Here is a 19,770-nt window from a genome sequence, read left to right on the forward strand (position 1 = left end):
CTGTACCCTATGTGCTGTACCAGCCTCACTGTATGGTGTGCCCTGTGTGCTGTACCCTATGTGCTGTACCAGCCTCACTGTATGCTGTGCCCTGTGTGCTGTACCCTATGTGCTGTACCAGCCTCACTGTATGCTGTGCCCTGTGTGCTGTACCCTATGTGCTGTACCAGCCTCACTGTATGCTGTGCCCTGTGTGCTGTACCCTATGTGCTGTACCAGCCTCACTGTATGCTGTGCCCTGTGTGCTGTACCAGCCTCACTGTATGCTGTGCCCTGTGTGCTGTACCAGCCTCACTGTGTGCTGTACCAGCCTCACTGTATGCTGTGCCCTGTGTGCTGTACCAGCCTCACTGTATGCTGTGCCCTGTGTGCTGTACCCTATGTGCCCATTGTGCTGTACCAGCCTCACTGTATGCTGTGCCCTGTGTGCTCTGTGCTGTACCAGCCTCACTGTATGCTGTGCCCTGTGTGCTGTACCAGCCTCACTGTGTGCTGTACCAGCCTCACTGTATGCTGTGCCCTGTGTGCTGTACCCTATGTGCCCATTGTGCTGTACCAGCCTCACTGTATGCTGTGCCCTGTGTGCTCTGTGCTGTACCAGCCTCACTGTATGCTGTGCCCTGTGTGCTCTGTGCTGTACCAGCCTCACTGTATGCTGTGCCCTGTGTGCTCTGTGCTGTATCAGCCTCACTGTATGCTGTGCCCTGTGTGCTCTGTGCTGTACCAGCCTCACTGTGTGCTGTACTAGCTGCCCTGTGTGCTCTGTGCTGTACCAGCCTCACTGTGTGCTGTACTAGCTGCCCTGTGTGTGCTGTACCAGCCTCACTGTGTGCTGTACTAGCTGCCCTGTGTGCGCTGTGCTGTACCCTGTGTGCTGTGCTCTGTGTGCTGTTCCAGCTGCCCTGTGTGCTCTGTGCTGTACCCTGTGTGCTGTACCAGCCTCACTGTGTGCTATGTCCTGTGTGCTGTACCCTGTGTACTATGTCCTGTGTGTTATACCAGCCTAACTGTGTGCTGTCCTGTGCCAGCCTCAGTGTATGCTGTGCCGTGTGTGCTATGCTCTGTGTGCTGTACCAGCCCCACTGTGTCAGGGCTAAGGTTCATGGAACATATATGTCCCAAAATGTGACCCCTATATACTGTATACCAATGCCCCCCCACACACACACACACACACACACCTGTGGTTGTGCAGCTGGCGCAGAACTACAACTCCCAGCTGGAGAAGCACATCTTGGGGAACCTTGCTTTATACATTGATCAGCCAAGACTATAAGGGACCTGTACATCAGGGATGGGTTATCTCCTATCAAACCCCTTGTAGTCTATGGCCCAGTGCATATGACCCTGCAGTCCACAGTCAGTGTGTCTGTCCAGAGTCTGGGTTAGAGATGAGTGAAGTTACAGTAACAGGTAAAGGGAATCCCTTCTCTATCTCATTAGCCGGCTGCCTTCTAACTGACTGCTGCTCTGTGCCGCTCCTCCCCGGGTACTGGGAAAAGCTGGATCCAGTCCTGGGATACTGGTAGAAGTTCCAGTTGGATCCAGCTTTTCTCAGCGTCCATGTAGGAGCGTCAGTCAGGTAAATGGAAGCAGGCTGATGAGCAAAGATAACAAATCGCTTTGCTTCATAATTACTGTAAATTCGCCCATCTCTAGCCTGGATCGCAGACTAGAGAGGAGCAAATTTCTTTCCAGTCTGACACAGTCTTAGGGTGGGTTCATACTGAGGAATTCTCGCGGATAATATCCACAGAATTCTGTTGGGTGTCGCGTGCACGACCGCGCGCCTTTCCGCCGGCTCCATGGACACCATTCCATGGGCCGGCATATTCCGCTATCCGCCGAAAGAAGTGACATGAATGGTGTCTATGGAGCCGGCGGAAAGGCGCGCGGCCGTGCGCACGGAATGCCGTGGAGTTTATCCGTGAGAATTCCGTAGTGTGAACCCACCCTAAGACAGGAACTGTCCAGGTTCTTTATGGGGATTTGCTGCTGCCCTGGACAGGTTCTGTCATGGACAGAAGTGGCAGAAGAAAGCACTGTGTCAGACTGAAAAGAATACACCACTTCCTGCAGGACATTCAGCAGCTGATAAGTATGGGAAGACTTGAGATTTAAAAGAAAAAAGTAAATTACAAATCTATATAACTTTCTGAAACCAGTTGATTTAAAAAGGAAAAGATTTTCACCAGAGTAGCCCTTTAAAGTCCTACAGCAATCAAGTTTGCAGTCCCAGAACCCCTTTGTGTTTGGTAAAAGAACAATATTTGAACGTCCTTGACATTAATACTAAAAACTATTTTCAGGTAAAGTCAGATGTTGTTTATGGGTCCACTACAGCAGTGTTTCTCAGTGTTTCTATGCCAGGTATCTCCCATTGACATGTAATGTCTCCAGAGTCCCCAAGGTTATGCTTATACATGTATCTCTTGTCCCTATGTCAGACCCTGTCACAGAGAGAAGTGACGGCAGCCCAGATGTCCTTTACTAAGGTCACTGTCTGATGTGCAGACACTTTATAATGTATTCTCTGCAGCGGTACATGGTATATTAGTAGGTGTGCCCAGGTATCTGCTAGAGGAGGCTGTGTGCCTGTATTCATTCCAGTATAGTCATTCATATTCTTTCTCTTTCCTTTCATCTAGGTGATTAAATCATTTAGTGCAATCTGGTTTTACTTTCTGTTCTTCCCATATCAGTGTCCCACATATACACATATAACATAGGTTCCACAACTCTGTCAGTACAGTTGGTTTAAGAGTAACTTGGATTGAAAGCGTTTTGCAAGAAGAGCTCACAGTTTTCCAAAATTGTAAATTGGTTTAAGAGCATTGCTTTGGTTTAAGAGCTCCCTGTACTGGGTGGGAGGGGGAGCGGGAGATGGGTATGGCCTGCATAGCGTGATCTACAGTACTGTTCTCTGACCCAGGAAGTCTCCCTCACCTTCCAAATCATAGAAGATTCACTTCAGGCTGGGGCTTGTATCAGGGGACAGGATTGTGGAGGTAATCTCTTCATAGTTGTAACCCCTCTCTCCCCGGACAGAGATGCTGCTATACTGTGCTCACCCTATACACTGCTCATTCCTTCCTGCAGTCTCTCCCTTGTGTTTCCCATTTTCTCCATTCCTGCTATGATGTGCCTGCACTTATGTTGCGTTTACACGAAACGATAATTGGCCCGATCGCACGATTGACGATGTCGGAGTAACGTTTTTTTTTTTCATAACGGTCAGTGTTTAGACGGTACGATATACCGTACTGAAACTCGTTTTGCGATCGCTTAAGCCTATCTCACACATTGGTTAAAGGAGACCTGTCACCCCCCCGCACCGGGGTGACAGGCTCCCGACCCCCAGCTAGATCCCCTTATAGTTACCACATGTCGCCGAGTCCTGCTGCCAGAGCCGGTCCCGGGACAGAGATATCCTGGTGAGAAGCCGGCGCGCGCGCTGTGGAGATGGGTCCGGCGTCCATAGAGAATGAATGGAGCCGTGCGCGCGTGCCGGCTTCTCACCGGGATATCTCTGTCCCCGGACCGGCTCCGGCAGCGGGACTCGGCGACATGCGGTAACTATAAGGGGATCTAGCTGGGGGTCGAGAGCCTGTCACCCCGGCGCGGGGGGTGACAGGTCCTCTTTAAATCGGCGAACTATTGTTTACACGGAATGATTTGCAAATTTTTTTTGCGAACAACGATTTTAGAACATGATGTAAGATCAAAATGAACGATTTCTTGTTCGTCGTTTGATCGTTCGCTGCGATTACAAGTACGATTATCGTTCGAATTCGATCGGCATCGTGCAAATTTGCGCGATAATCGTTCCGTGTAAACGCAGCATTACACTCAGCTATACACACTGCTGTATAGAAAAGTTTCTGTCACTGTCCTCCTGCACAGCTGTGATATTCACTTCCTAATTAGTCCATGCTGAACACACCCCATTCCCCATTGCTGTCTTGTGACCACACAAACCTCTGACAGCAGCCCTGCTTCTCTACTGCCTGTTGTACTATGCAGTTCCATCCTGCTGCTGTTTTTTCATTCTTATAGCATGTGGTGCATATATTGTACAGTAACTTATAACATGACATATTCAGTTGTGTCTAAATTTTTGTTTCATTTGTTTTACCTGTTATTCAGAATAAAAAAAAACATTATTTTGGGGGGTAAGGAACCAAATGTCTGCATATCAGTAATTTCTTATGGTAAAATTTGCTTTGGTTATGAGTGATTTGGATTACAAGCACAGTCCCGGAACAAATTATACTCGTAATCCAAGGCTCCTTTATATCCAGGTGACTGAAGAAAGGGGAGAATAACTGTATAGTCTTTCTTCCCACATTGTCAGGGACTGGGCCTTTTGATACTTTTGCCTGGTTTGAGGTCACTCCTCTCAGAGTAAGAGAAGGAGAATGAGTCTGGGACTAATATTAGGTGGATGGTACTGTTTTCGGTACTTTACAGTTAGCACTCCAATGGTAACATTGGGTCTGGCACTGCTATAGGCAAGCTGGGGTTGGAACAGTTATGTTGATCCTTGGCTGACACGTTTCTGGTAGCACTGTGGCAGATCCAACAGTACAAGAGAAAAATGGATGGCACTGCCTCAGTACCAATGTGGTAAGTATACCGGCAGACCGCCAACAATTCACAGCCCAGGTGGTGCTCAATCAGAAAATAAGCGTGTCCAAAACTTCACAATAGAGAGAAAAAAAACGATGGCATCCACCAACTTGCTGTACTCATCCGGCTTTATTGGACATACGAGGTGCAGGGGAGTAAGAAGTCAGGCGACCGCAGTTTTGCGGCAGAACGCCTCAAAAAGCGGCATTCTGCCATCAAACTGCAGTTGCCTGACTTCTTACTCCCCTTGTATTTCCTTTAAAGACAGATGATTACACCAAGTTGGTGAGTGCCATCTTCTTTTTGCTCTATTGTGAAGTTTTTACTACCTACAGAGAGAAAATACCTACAGGGGGATACCACCTTCCAGGAGGGAGAGCTACCTACTGGGGGCCCCAACAATAGAAACTACATACTAGGTACCAGGGGCACCTGTTTAATAGGGTAACCTTCATACTGGAGGAACCTGCCAAGTGGAATGACCTACCTTATAGAATACAGAATGCATACTGGCTCTTATCAGATGTCATAAACTTTGTTGCACAGTAAGGTGGTAATTCTGTTACTTATTTTATTCACCCTGAGGATAGGTTATTAATATTAGATCAGCACCCCACCGATCATCTGGAAGCAGACAGCGCTGTCCATTGTACAGTGGTCCTGATGGGTAACTGCACCTCAGCTCACATTCAAGTGAAAGGGAGCTGAGCTGCAGTATCCTAACACTGATACTGAACAAGCTTCTATTGAAAAGGTGCTTGTTGTCTTCAGATAATCTTTTCACTAAAGATGAGCGAATTTTGAGTATCCATGTTTTCCAGGACGTCTTAGTGCTGCGGCCAACTTTTTTAGCCACCAGTAATCAAATGCCGAGTTCCCGAACATACCTGAAGTTTACTCATCTCTAATTTTCACATAATTTCCCCAAATGTAGTCAAGTATGAGTTAAAGGGGTATTCTGGGGAATATGTTTTATTACAATATTTCTTTGGTAGATGGTAAGACATAAGAAAACTTACCATGACCTTCCTCGCACCCCAGACTGGTCCTGCTATATGTGAACAGAGAGTTCTACAACCCATTTTTGCAGGTGTTGTATATATAATAAGACTCTTTGTTTTACTCTGTTACTTTGTGAAATCTGGTGGATGACATGAATAATGAATAACCCCCTGTTATTATTGTACATTCAGCATGGTACCTAAAGCGTGGAAGTTTGCCAACATCTAGTCCTCATTTCTGCCTGAGTAATCCCTATATCTGTCTGTCATTGCTGCAGCTGGTCCTTTGCCATTTACTACTACTGCCTGCAGATGGCTTTTTCGAGCCTGATTACTGACAATGCAGTGCAATATTTCTAAATTTGTCTTTTTGTCTCATTACATTAGTATGACTGTATCCATAGCATAGTCACTGAAGCTCCAGGGTTTATGGTAATCCAGTAGCTGGTGGGTTCTGCTGTAGTCAGCTATATGCCAAGCTGAGTTTCCCTGTGAGGACCATATATTTCTTGTCTTAAAATCTGTTTTTTTATGAGTCAATCCTCGCATACTTCTGGGAGATATATATAGAATGATCATAAAGGCAAATATTAGTGGACTTTAAATACTTCAATCACGCTGACCCTAAAGTAGTCTATGTGAATGAGATTATACCTAACTGCATTGGATTAGATGGTCTAATGTGTACGGGACCACCACAAAGACAAAACAAGTATTACAGCAATACACATCCTTGTAATTTGTACCCATAATACATATAGGGAAAAATTCTGGGGTCTATTAAAGGACAGGTAAATCTTAACAGACACAAAGACATGGCAGCCATGGCAATCTGTACACACATCTACAATCACATTACAGGGGTGCTGATAGGGTGAAAAAATAAGCGCCATCCATCTGTCAAATCACTTGTGCCCATACAATAGCTGTTGACTGGCAAATAGTTCTCTCTCCTGTTTACCCCATACTCATGAATGTTTGGCTCAGAGAGGTGCCCTGGTGGTGACACTACATACTGGGGGGTCTATCTGAACAGAAAGGCCTAACCACTACATAAAGTGACTTAATACCATATGGGGGCTGCACCGCGGTGTCTGACTACCAATTCGGGGGCTCAATGAGTGCTTATACTTTATGGTGTCACAGAGGGGCCTTAATAATATGTGGGGGCACAGAGGGGCGTACTTACTACAAGTGTTGGAGCAAGGAACCTAAAGTATTTCTCTGGCAGGTTCAGCAGGGAAAAGTCATAGCTTCATTGACTGAATGGGCACAGTTGCAATGACCATGCAATCACCATGACATAACTAAGCATGCCACACTTATAATGTATTGTGAAACCAATGTTTTACAGTACACTTGGGTAAGGAAGAATCTGCAGATTGATCGCATCTGGCATCACTGTGAGTTCGGGAGGTGGGGCCCAGAGTGGGAGAAGATGGGCCCGCCACAACGCTGACACAGGATGCAAATGGCAAGATGACTGCACGCCTTGTCATCTTGCCACTTAAACAGTCAGTCAGCTACAGAGAAACAGTGAGAGAATTTGTATCTGTTCAAACTAGACACAAGACGGGGCTCATTCTAGCCCAGGCCCCTCCGAGGGATTCACCTGCTTCCCTGTGGGCCAGTCTGTACATGCAGAGTGTTAAGTCACTTAAGCCTGTGTAGTATAGGGGACAGCCCTGTGTAAAATCAGGCTACGAACTGTACATCTCATCCACCAAAAGGGCAATAGACAGTCACATCCAACTAAATATACAAAAGAAATAAATGCAACTATAAAACTAAACTAAATCAAAAGAGTCTTCAGGTTTTAAAGGCTTCTAAAGACCTGTGGGTCCTCAAGGAGTTAAGCCGCTTTCATCCCTGCAGTGTGGGCTACAAAATAAATAAAAAAAATGTTCTTTGTTTTTCTGGTTCTGCAAGGAGACCTACTGCTTTGGATGCAGCTGGCAAGTTTGTTGTCAGTACATATCAGAATCTAAAACCTAAACACATTTGCTTCAATGGTTTGTCAAACTAAACAAGCTTAGCGTAGGCTGCATACATATCACTTGCACAATGTATCCCACATGTCAGCAGTTTCTTAGGTTACTCTTACTGGCTTAGAGGACATACCATGAAATGAAAGGCAATTATATGCATGGTCTTTTAAGAATAAATCCATTCTTCCCACACCAATCAGTCAATGTTGGGATGGCTAGCTCTGACTACTGGGGGCCCGTTACTAAATTAAACTTTTTAATTTACACTCTATCTTCTGTATTTATTATTTTCGTTTATCCCCAAGCTAGTGGATAGATGTCTCCCATATATTGCACACACACACACACACACACACACACACACACACACACACAGGGAAATCTTACTTCACTGTATCTCTACAGCACATCCCTAGAATTGGCAGCAGCATGGATGATTATAGAGCAGTACTGGGTAGTGTAAACTGTAAATCAAGGGATGCTGATGTGTACCTCCATTGTTCTATATTTTAAAAGAAAAGCATATGGAATAGCATAAAATTATGTGTTATTTTATCCAGTGCTCCCTGATATATATGCCATCCAGAGGCCAAAAAAACCCCCACAATTTTGGTCTCTATCAGGATATGGTGGTCTATGAATGAAGAAAAACACATTTTTTTAACCACTGACTATTATACATGTTTGTTATCCTTTGTTATCTGCAGCTCATGGGATGATGAAGAGATGATAGACATTCCTTTAATTACATTTACTTGTATTATTGGTTTATGCAGTTTGCTGTATGTGTAGTGACTAATGTTGAGTGGATCTTTCAAAATGATTCCCCACGTCTGCAGAAGTTGTATGCTGCCCAAAGAAGTCCTGGAAAACATGGATACCTATGTATATCCATGTTTTCCTGGCAGCCATAGGGTGGGATACAACTTCTGCAGCCCTGTTAAATAAATGTTTGGGTTCGGATAACAGCGCCAAACCCAAACATTTGGACAGATCCGCCCAACACTAATAGGACTATTTAATCAAAGAGAGAGACCATAGAGTTGACTTTGGATCTAGTACCTCTTCAGATTTTCAATCTAACCCACACAATAAAGAAAGCTGGGCCTTCTAGGGTGGTGGCTCTCCTGCTGCTTCAATATTACAACTTCAAGCGGTGCATGCTAAAGTTTTATTTATTTCAGTAGCTGGAGAGGCAGATGTTGGAAACTAGTCGTGACCTAGGATAATCCCATCTCATCAGCATCAGGCATTAAGCTTTAGGGGAAAAGGGGCTGTGTTCACACCTTGTGGTCATATCTTGTTTTCTGCTGAGACTCGGTTCCTTGGGGCAGCACGAGAACTTGTTTGGCCCCCACATGAATGTCTTACACATGTCTGATTTTCAACTAGGCTACAATATTTCTGCCTGTCAGTGAGGCCTTACAATTCTTATAAAAAGCATTCAGTGGATCATATAGAAAGAGGCATGAACAGTGCATAGTACAGGACAACCTAATGGATATCTTATTACCTCAATACTCACAAAATATCTATATTTCTATAAAGAGCTTATTCTACAAGCATCCAAGTAGTGGGATATGTGTGATGTTGTAAAGTACTGTGAATCACAGAAACCACATTGATATAGAGAACATAATAGGGTCTTTTATTATTATTGTTTCATATGAAAGGGACATGTTAATTTATGCTTGCACTGTCATGAATGTTGTCATAATCCAGTCTGTGCAAGAAACAAGACATCTTTGCAGGCAATATTAACCCCTTCGTGCTGCAGCTAGTTTGGGCCTTAAAGAGTCACTGTCGTATTTTTTTTTTTGCAGAAATCAATAGTCCAGGCGATTTTAAGAAACTTTGTAATTGGGTTTATTAGCCAAATCTGCCATTATCTGCATGTAAAAAGCCTTTTCCCAGGTCCCCCCCTCCTTCCTCTTTTTCATCCACTCTGAAAAATCTGAAAATTGTGACTTGTTGCAGGAGACGTCCCCTGTCTGCTCTAGGGAATGAGGAGGGGGGAGGAGGAAGGAGGGAGCTAGCCGGCAGCAGAAAGCAGATAACAGAGGATTACAGGCACGGAGCTGGGTGACAGCTGTAATCCGAGCTCAGACAGGTCACTGGTGACTGTCACAGGAGATATCCCGTGAGGGATTTGTAGATTAACTCTCCATAGGAGAACAATAAAGACAGGGGGGAGAGCTTCAAACTGCTTTTTCATGATAAAAATGCATTTTTCGGATAATAAACCCAATTGCAAAGTTTCTTAAAATCGCCTGGACTATTGATTTCTGCAAAAAAAAAATCACGACAGTGACACTTTAATGACCAGGCTAATTTTTCAAAATCTGACCTGTCTCACTTTATGCTCTTATAGCTCAGTGATGCTTTAACGTATGCTAGCGATTCTGAGATTGTTTTTTCGTGACATATGGCACTTTATGTTAGTGGCAAAATTTGGTCACTACTTTGTGTGTTTTTTGTGAAAAACATCAAAATATCATGAAAAATTTAAAAAAATTGCATTTTATGAACTTTGAAATTCTCTGCTTCTAAAAAAAGAAAGTTGTAGCACATAAATTAGTTACTAAGTCACATTACCAATATGTCTTCTTTATTCTGGCATAATTTGGTAAACATATTTTACTTTTTTAGGGTGTTATGGGGCTTAGAAATTTATCAGCAAATTATCACATTTTCGTGAAACTGATTTTTTTAGGGACCAGTTCTTTTTTTAAATGGATTTAGAAGTCTGGTATCCTGAAAACCCCCATAAGTGACCCCATTTTGGAAACTACACACCTTAAAGAATTAATCTAGGGGTATAATGAGCATTTTAACCCTACAGGGGCTGGAGGAAAGTATTTACAATTAGGCAGTAAAAAATTGGAAAATTTTAATTTTCCAATAATATATACGTTTATATTAAAGTTTCTCATTTTCAAAAGGAATATGAGACAAAAAGCACCCCAAAATTTGTAATGCAGGTTCTCTTGAGTACAACGGTACCCCATATGTGGGCGTAAACCACTGTATGGGCACACAGCAGGGCTCAGAAGGAAGGGAGCGCCAATTAGCTTTTCCAATGCAAATTTTGCTGAAGAAGTTTCTGAGCGCCAGGTGCGTTTGCAGTGCCCCTGTAGTGTCAGCAGAGAGAAAACCCCTCATAAGTCACCCCATTTTGGAAAGTACACCCCTCAAAGAATTCATCTTGGTGTGTGGTGACCATTTTGACCCCACAGGTATTACAGGAAAGTATTCAAAAGAAGACAGTAAAAATGAAAAACTCGAATTCTTCCAATAATATGTTCGTTTAGTTTGAAATTTCACGAGGAACAAGAGGAAAAAAGTACCCCAAAATTTGTAACGCAGGTTCTCCTGAGTACAATGGTACCCCATATGTGGGCATAAACCACTGCATGGACACACAGGAGGGCTCAGAAGGGAAGGAGCGCCAATTAGCTTTTTCAATGCAGATTTTGCTGCAGAAGTTTCCGAGCGCCAGGTGCGTTTGCAGTGCCCCTGTAGTGCCAGCGGAGTAAAATCTCGCCATAAGTCACTCCATTTTGGAAAGTGCACCCCTCAAAGTATTCATCTTGGTGTGTGGTGACCATTTTGACCCCACAGGTATTAGAGGAAAGTATTCAAAAGTAGACAGTAAAAATGAAAAACTCAAATTTTTCCAATATTATGTTCTTTTAGTTTAAAATTTCTCAATTTTATGAGGAACAAGAGGAAAAAAGTACCCCAAAATTTGTAACGCAGGTTCTCCTAAGTGAAAAGGTACCTCATATGTGGGCATAAACCACTGCATGGGCACACAGGAGGGCTCAGAAGGAAAGGAGCGCCAATTAGCATTTTCAGTGCAGATTTTTCTGAAGAAGTTTCTGAGCGCCAGGTGCGTTTGCAGAGCCCCTGTAGTGTCAGCAGAATAGATTCCCCCCAAAAGTCACCCCATTTTGGAAAGTGCACCCCTCAAAGAATTCATCTTGGGGTGTGGTGACCATTTTTACCCCACAGGTATTAGAGTAAAGTATTCAAAATTGGCCAGTAAAAATGAAAAACTCGAATTTTTCCAATAATATGTTGGTTTAGTTTGAAATTTCTCAATTTGACGAGAAACAGGAGAGAAAATGTACCCCAAAATCTGTAACGCAGGTTCTCCTGAGTACAACGGTACCCCATATGTGGGCATAAACCACTGTATGGGCACACAGCAGGGCTCAGAAGGGAAGGAGCGCCAATTTACAGGAGCAAAACCGCAGCTAGTAATGGTTATTAGAATAGCGCAGTTACTAAAATAAAATAAAAAAAATGAGATTACAGGTAATGTGGGGTGGTTACGGGCAACCAGGGGTGGTTATGGGCAACCTGAGGTGGTTACAGGTAATCTGGGGTGGTTACGGACAACATGGGGTGGTCACGGGCAACCTGCTGTGGTTACGGCAACCTGGGGTGGTTACAGGCAACGTGGGGTGGTTACGGGCAACGAGGGGTGGTTATGGGCAACGTGTGGTGGTCACGGGCAACCTGCTGTGGTTACGGCAACGTGGGGTGGTTACAGGCAACGTGGGCTGATTACAGGCAACGTGGGGTGGTTACAGGCAACGTGGGCTGGTTACGGGCAATCTGCTGTGCTTACAGACAATCTGGGATGGTTACGGGAAACGTGGGGTGGTTACGGGCAACCTGCAGTGCTTACAGACAATCTGGGGTGGATACGGGCAACGTGGGGTGGTTACGGGCAACCTGCAGTGCTTACAGACAATCTGGGGTGGTTACGGGCAACGTGGGGTGGTTACGGGCAACCTGCAGTGCTTACAGACAATCTGGGGTGGTTACGGGCAACCTGCAGTGCTTACTGACAATCTGGGGTGGTTACGGGCAACGTGGGGTGGTTACGGGCAATGTGGGGTGGTTACGGATAAACTGAAGTTCTTATAGGCAATCTGGGGTGGGTACCTGTAATCTGGCATGGGCACCGCAATCTAGAGGGGGTCATTGGCAATTTGGGGTGGTCAGAGGCGCCGTGTCGTGGTCAGAGGCGACGTGCGGTGGTCAGAGGCGACGTGCGGTGGTCAGAGGCTACGTGCGGTGGTCAGAGGCATCGTGGCGTGGTCAGAGGCAACGCGCGGTGGTTACGTGCAATCTGGTGGGGGTTACATGTAATCTGGCATGATTACGGGGAACCTGGGGGGGTTATGTGCAACCTGGAAGGGTTACAGACAATCTGGGATTGTTACTGATAAACTGAAGTGCTTATAGGTAATCTGGGGTGGGTACATGTAATTTGGGGTGGTTACGGGCAATCGGGAGGGGGTCACTGGCAATTTGTGGTGGTTACGGGCAACGTGCGTTGGTTACGGGCAACGTGCTGTGGTTACGGCCAACGTGCTGTGGTTTTATTTTTTTGTATGTTTGTCACTTTTTGTACTTTACATATTCATTTTCACTGTATTACTATGATTACTGTGATATTTTCTATCTCAATAATCATAGTTCAGTGACAGAGACCAAATTGGTCTCTGTCACTTTAAATTTTCAGAGTTGGCTGGTTGTGAAGCGCATGCGCACTTCATAACCAGCCAGGACGTCGAGGAGGAAGGAGCTCCAGGAGCAGGTGAGTATATGGGGAAGGGAGGGTGACTGGGGGACGGGGGTGACAGGGGGGGTGGGGGGCGACTTGGGGGGTGGGGGGACATCACTTTTTATCCCCTGTCACCAATCATTCATGGTGACAGGGGATAAAAAGTGCCTGGATGCACATGGTACAAGCGATCAGCGGTATATAGTATATACCGCTGATCGCTTGTACCGGGACCCAACAGGGGGGTCCCCGATGACTGCCCCATGCTCTCCGCTACCTCCGGTAGTCGGTTCACAGCGATGGCGGCGGCCATCTTGGAAATGATGGCCGCCGGGGGAGGGGGGTTAGTGATCGCCCTACTAGGGGGGGCTGATCTGAGGTCTGGGGGACACTTATTTCATCTCCCCCCGCCGTAGATTCACGGCGGGGGGAGATGAAAGGCGGCGGCAGCACCGGTAATCTCCTTTACCGACGGCCGCCGCTATAACGTTAATAGCGGCGATCGTCGGTAAGGGGGGGGGGCCGGGACGGACCCCACACACTGCCCCAACCCCTCAGCTACCTCCGGTAGCCGGGGGGATGGGGTGGGGGCCGTCCCGGCCCCGTAGCCTTATTCTCTGCCATCGCCGTAAAAAGCTGATGGCAGCAGAATAAGGACCCTTAGTGACCGCCGTAAAAAGCCGTATCGGCGGTCACTAAGGGGTTAAATGTAGGAACTAACAACAAGCATGGCTTACCACAGAGAGACCATGCTCACAAAAAAGAGAACTTGGTTAGATTGGCCCACTAACAGCATTTATCACCTTGTAACGGGAAGGGTCGCCCAGAGGGGCAGGTTGGAGGTAGGGCAGTATACCCTTTCTGACCTTTCTTTCTGGAAAGTCTGGTATCATAGGGTGCCATAAAGAAGGAACCAGGCAAACCCTGTGGTGCCTTGTTCTATAATTGGCAGAATAGCCCTTTCGTAACAATCAAAAGTTTTGTCTTTATTCCCCTACCAGGAGGCACACTACTGGATGTTACATGTAGCTGCTACATGCCCCTCACACTCCCCAAAGACTAGACAAAATGGTTGCATACACACTGGCACACACTATTATTACTATTCTATGCATTTCTAACTTTGTACATAGAATTCTATACCACATGACCATGACGTGACCACAATCTTGATACTCAGATAACCTATAACATGCACAATGTTTGTTTTTGTGCTCTTTTTTTCTGTTATTATATTAAAATTCCAATAAAAATTCTAAAAAAGCAACCATATGGTTAACATCACTCTCCATATAATAATACCCAATAAATAGTATAATATAAATGTTATAATTAATATACAACGCCTACATGATAATTGAAAGGTATAAAACAAATGATGAGAAATACCATGAAAAGGTACATTGTTCACTGCCATGAAAAGGTACATTGTACACTGTCATGAATATGGAAAAGCAAGCAAGATGCAACAAATTTCCATACTATCTACAGGATATTTGATATGTTTTTGATCACTACATGTACAATGGCAGGTCTCCACTATGGTAGCCCCCGAGTGCCCTTTATGAATGGAGTGGTAGTGCACCTGCCTGACCGTCACTCTATTGATCAATGGGAATTATGTCAATAGAAGAGTACACTGCTTGGCTGTCACTGTCCATAGACAGTGAATGAAACATGGTCACTAGTAGGACCCAGCCTTAAATCAGTTGTCACCAATAAAATTCTTTAACACAACTGCTTACATCCGATCTGTAGGAACCTGTTTATAGGGAAACTGTCATCTCCCGGGCCCTACCTAAGGTGCTGACAGTGTGATGTAGCTGTCAGTCCCCTAGTGATGGTGCCTTTTGGTAATGTGTCTGTGCAGTGGATTATGCACAATCCTACTGTAATAAAGTGTCACAGTGTTGTTTGTGCCGCACTCTGGCACAACTCACTACTCCTTCCTCCTCCCTCCTCTTCATGAATAATCAATGCTGCCCGGCCTCCTGCTTGCTCAGCTGTCAGCCAGTGTCTCTGATTGATTCACCTCTCTAGATACCTGCCAGCAGTTAATGCTTTAGTTCAGATCCCAGGATGGAAATGAAATAGAAGTCTTTATCCTTTTTTTCTCATTATTGTATCATTTTCACACAATATTTTTGCTCAGTATTTTGGTCAGTATTATTGCAACCAAAACCAGGAGTCGATTGAAAACACAGAAAGGCTGTGTTTACACACTGTTGAAATTGAGTGGATGGCCGCCATATAATGGTAAATAATGGCCATTATTTCAAATGTTGTTTTAAAATAACGGCAATTACTTGCCATTAGGGATGGTCCGAACCCGCCGAGGTTCGGGTTCAGCTGAACCCGAACGCTCGGCATCGGATTCCCGCTGTCTGCCCGCTCCGTGCAGCGGGTGGATACAGCGGGAGGACCGCCTGGAAAACTGGGATACAGCCTATGGCTATGGCTGTATCCCAGTTTTCCAGGCGTTCCTCCCGCTGGATCCACCCGCTGCACGGAGCGGGCAGACAGCGGTAATCATTGCGGAGGGTTCGGGAACCCCGTCCGAACCAGGTTTCGGACCATCCCTACTTGCCATTACTGAATCAATTTAATTTCAACAGGGATTTTAACCAAAGAATGAAATGAGGTCAGGTCTGTAGACAGGAGAGTTAGCCCTAGACCACAGCTCCAACACATTTGGTCTTTGATTTCTTTCAGACATAACCTGCCTACAGAGGACTGATCTGCAATCACAGACACTGGCTGAAAGTTGAGCAACCAAGAGACCGGGCAGCACTGATTAGTCATGGAGGAGGGGGAGGTGTGCCAGAGTGTGGCACAAACAGCTATCAGCACCTTAGGTAGGGCCTGGGAGCTGACAGATTCCCTTTAAATGTGTCATTGGGCCCCTCTTCCTCCTGGGCAACTGTGAAATTAATTCTGTTATAAAGTAGGCAATGGTATCTGTGAAGGTCCAAACAATGGCTTATATTCGGTATGATCAGGATCAGACATACTATATAGGTGCAGGCTACCTATATAGTATGTCTGCCCCAATCATAGCAAATATAAGCCATTGTTTGGACCTTCACAGATACCATTGCCTACTTTATAACAGAATTATACGAGATAAGTAAAAGTTGGAGAGCGTGCCAGTGAAAGAAAACTCAAGTGTTATATAAAGATGTGACTGGCACTCTTATTCATAGTATATGCATATTACTATACAAGTGAAGACGTTTCCTAGAAGCTATCTCTTTACTGTAAATCACTCTAGAGTCCCTTGTGGTGTACAGTCTGTCTCTCTCTGTATGTTTCACTTTGCATAATTCTTCCTCTTTTTGTAATGGGTTAAGTTTCCTCTATAGCAGGAGGTATCCTTGGCATGGAATACGGCTCTTCTCTAATGAATTGTCGGATGTGATAAGATTTCTGCTTATGGCTTCTATGAAAGGGAAATGGCCTAACTAAAAAACCAATGCTTATATTACTGCATAACACTGTGGGAGTTACACTGAGTAATGAAGACTTCTTACAAGTGTGACAGTCACCTGCTATGTGAAAGCCAGTTTATTCAGGGGATTTTTACATAGACTTTACATATACAGAATCCATGTGTTTGTTTTTTCCATTGTTTGTCATTGGTATTTACATGAAACATCACACATTTGTAAATCCACATGCAAGAAAATTAAAGGGGAACTCCGGGTAGAGGTAAAAAAAAAGAAACTTCTGCACAAGCATATAACAATACTTACCTATCTATCCCAGTTTTGAAACTACCAAAAATCCATTTGTTTTGGGGGGTTTTGTTCTGTTTTGTGTTTCTGTACTTCCTGGTTGAGCAGATGTACTCAGTACTACAGGTTCCAGAATGCAATGCTTTCCCTCAGCTGTTCATCACAGCCCCCCACCCTGCCTATTCCCCGCCTAAAGCTGTTGCAGAACATCTAGGCTGTGTTCACACATTGCAGTTTCATTGTGTTACTGTGGTCCCACCCACACAGCACACTGTATTCTCTACCTGTAATGCTGATATTGGAATAAAGCAAATAACTTTTTAAATAATTTTTTTTTCTTTTCATCTACACACACACATATTATAATCAGGCATCTTTTATCTTTGAAGTTGATTCCCACAATAAGGACTTTATCTGATACTATCTTACATGGGATATACTGTTTATTCCTTGTTTTTGTGCAGGTGGGATTGGCAGTGTTGGCTCTTATTCTCTCTGCTGTTTAGCATTATCTAATTGTGTTACTGCATCATTTTTGTGCAGATGCTGCAGTACTGCAATGACACTCCAACATGTGTGAACACAGCCCTAATTTCTCTGTAGATTTTTGCACAATCAGCGAAGCTGAAACACCTGCTTCTGGCTGGTCAGAGATGGTGAATCACGCCCCACCCCCTCTCTGCATCATCAGCCTGTGCTCAGCAGAGACACACAATGTGAGACAGAGGCATGGAAGATTTGTCTCCTAAGGTGGGATAGCAAAAGGAGCAGGAGACAATGTGGACCCGCACAGAGGCCATATTTTTCACTTCCTGGATTTCTATCAGCTACCAGTGTGGCAGAACCGTACAGATACGATAATACATTGTATAGACACATCTATAGAACTTTTAATAGAAAACAAGTTTTTCTTATCCGGAGTTCCCCTTTAAAGGTGTCAAGTCACTCAGTGATGTGGAGTCTGCAGTCATGATTCTTTTTCAGGTAGCCACCACGTGGACTAGCCCCACTGAATAAGGCCAAAAGCTATGAGCTACTACATTGCCCTGGGTGCAGGAAAGACTAGCTATGACTTGATGATCACATCAAACATGGGATGTATGGGCACAATTTCTCATACCTGCCAAATGTTTAGGAAGACATTCCCTTCGTATTATAGTTTAAAGGGAACCCATCAACTTGAAAATGCATTATCGGGCCATGTTCACACATTTTAAGACACCGGCCATTCTGTGACCCGGCCAGGTCATGGAACAGCCGGTGTCAGAAAAGATCATCCCAGACGGTATTGCAGTATCGGCCGGATCATCTTTACCCCCGCTGAAATCATATGTGGGCGCATCCGTGCGTGTATTCACTGAATAGTGGCCGCAGAAAACTGACATGTCAGTTTCTTGCAGTGCCGCTAGGGATCCCAGCACTGCACTCCGGGATTCCTTAGAAGGCAGCACTACGTAAGTTCCGCAGGAACATGGCCTCAATCTGCTTGGCTCATTTTTCTTTAAAGGGGTACTCCAGCGTGGGGGCACTTTTGCGCTGGGACCGGGGACAAGGTGGCCGAGGGAAAAGACGTCCTCTCACCTCGCCGGTTCCAGCGGCAGATCCCGCCTCCTTCACTGAGTGTCCGGGTGTCACGTCTCGGAAACCGGGCACCGGAGCAATGCGGGAGCCGCCGCTGGAACCGGGGAGGTGAGTGGACGGTCCCAGCGCAATAGTGCCCCCATGCTGGAGTACCCCTTTAAGGGTACACTCACACTGAGGAAAGCAGGTGGAACTTCCCAGCAGAAACCCTGCCGCAGACTCCACTCAAAATTTCTGCCTATTTTCCTCACTGTGAACGTAATCTAACATGATGCTGACAGCTTAGGTAGCATTTTCATGGTGATGGGTTCGGTTCCCTTTAAGTCTCTTTAAAGGGGTACTCCAAAGGTGCCAGAAGGTTACTGTATACTGATTAATGACTTCTATTTAAAAAGATCAAGTCTTCCAGCATTTATCAGATGCTGTATGTCCTGCAGGAAGTGGTGTATTTTTTCCAGTCTAACACAGTGCTCTCTGCTGCCACCTTTGTCCATGTCAGGAACTGTCCAGAGCAGTAGCAAATCTCCCACAGAAAACCTCTATTGCGCTGGATAGTTCCTGACATGGACTGAGATGGAAGCAGAGAGCACTGTGTCAGACTGGAAAGAATACAATACTTCCTGCAGGACATACAGCAGCTGATAAAGGGAATCAATTAGCATATTTGTTCTGATCGGGCTCCCAGAACGGCTGCACTCACCTGGCAGCTGGCTCTCCATTGGTGCCGAGGGATCTGGGCTTTGTGGGCATCATTTACAGTACAATGCATTTTAATCCCACACGTGATAAACTAGTCATATGAGCTGTGACTAGCATTTTACTGCACATGAAACCCACAGACCTCAGATCCCCCAACACCACTGAAGAGCCGGCTGCCAGGTGGGTGCAGCCCATCTGGGAGCCCAATCAGCACAAATGTGCTCATTGGTTCCCTTTAAGTACTGGAAGGCTTGAATCTTTTGAATAGAAGTCATTTACAAATCTGTATAAATTTCTGCAACCAGTCGATTTAAAAACATCCTCTATTCTCTAGAGTACCCCTTAAATTTTTTTTATTGGTACTTGAGTGTGTTACATTGTAACACCTGGAAGAATAAATCATCCAGAAAGCATAAGTTACTTCATTATGTATAATAAGCAAACAGATATCTAATCCACTATACAGAAGACGAAGGGCTAGAAGTTGCCGACCCCGGCATGTGAACATTGCTATATTCAAATCAGTGTGATCCTGTATCACTTCAGCTTGAAACCGA

This window comes from Dendropsophus ebraccatus, chromosome 5, assembly GCF_027789765.1.
Source record: "Dendropsophus ebraccatus isolate aDenEbr1 chromosome 5, aDenEbr1.pat, whole genome shotgun sequence".
NCBI classification, from domain to species: Eukaryota; Metazoa; Chordata; class Amphibia; order Anura; family Hylidae; genus Dendropsophus; species Dendropsophus ebraccatus.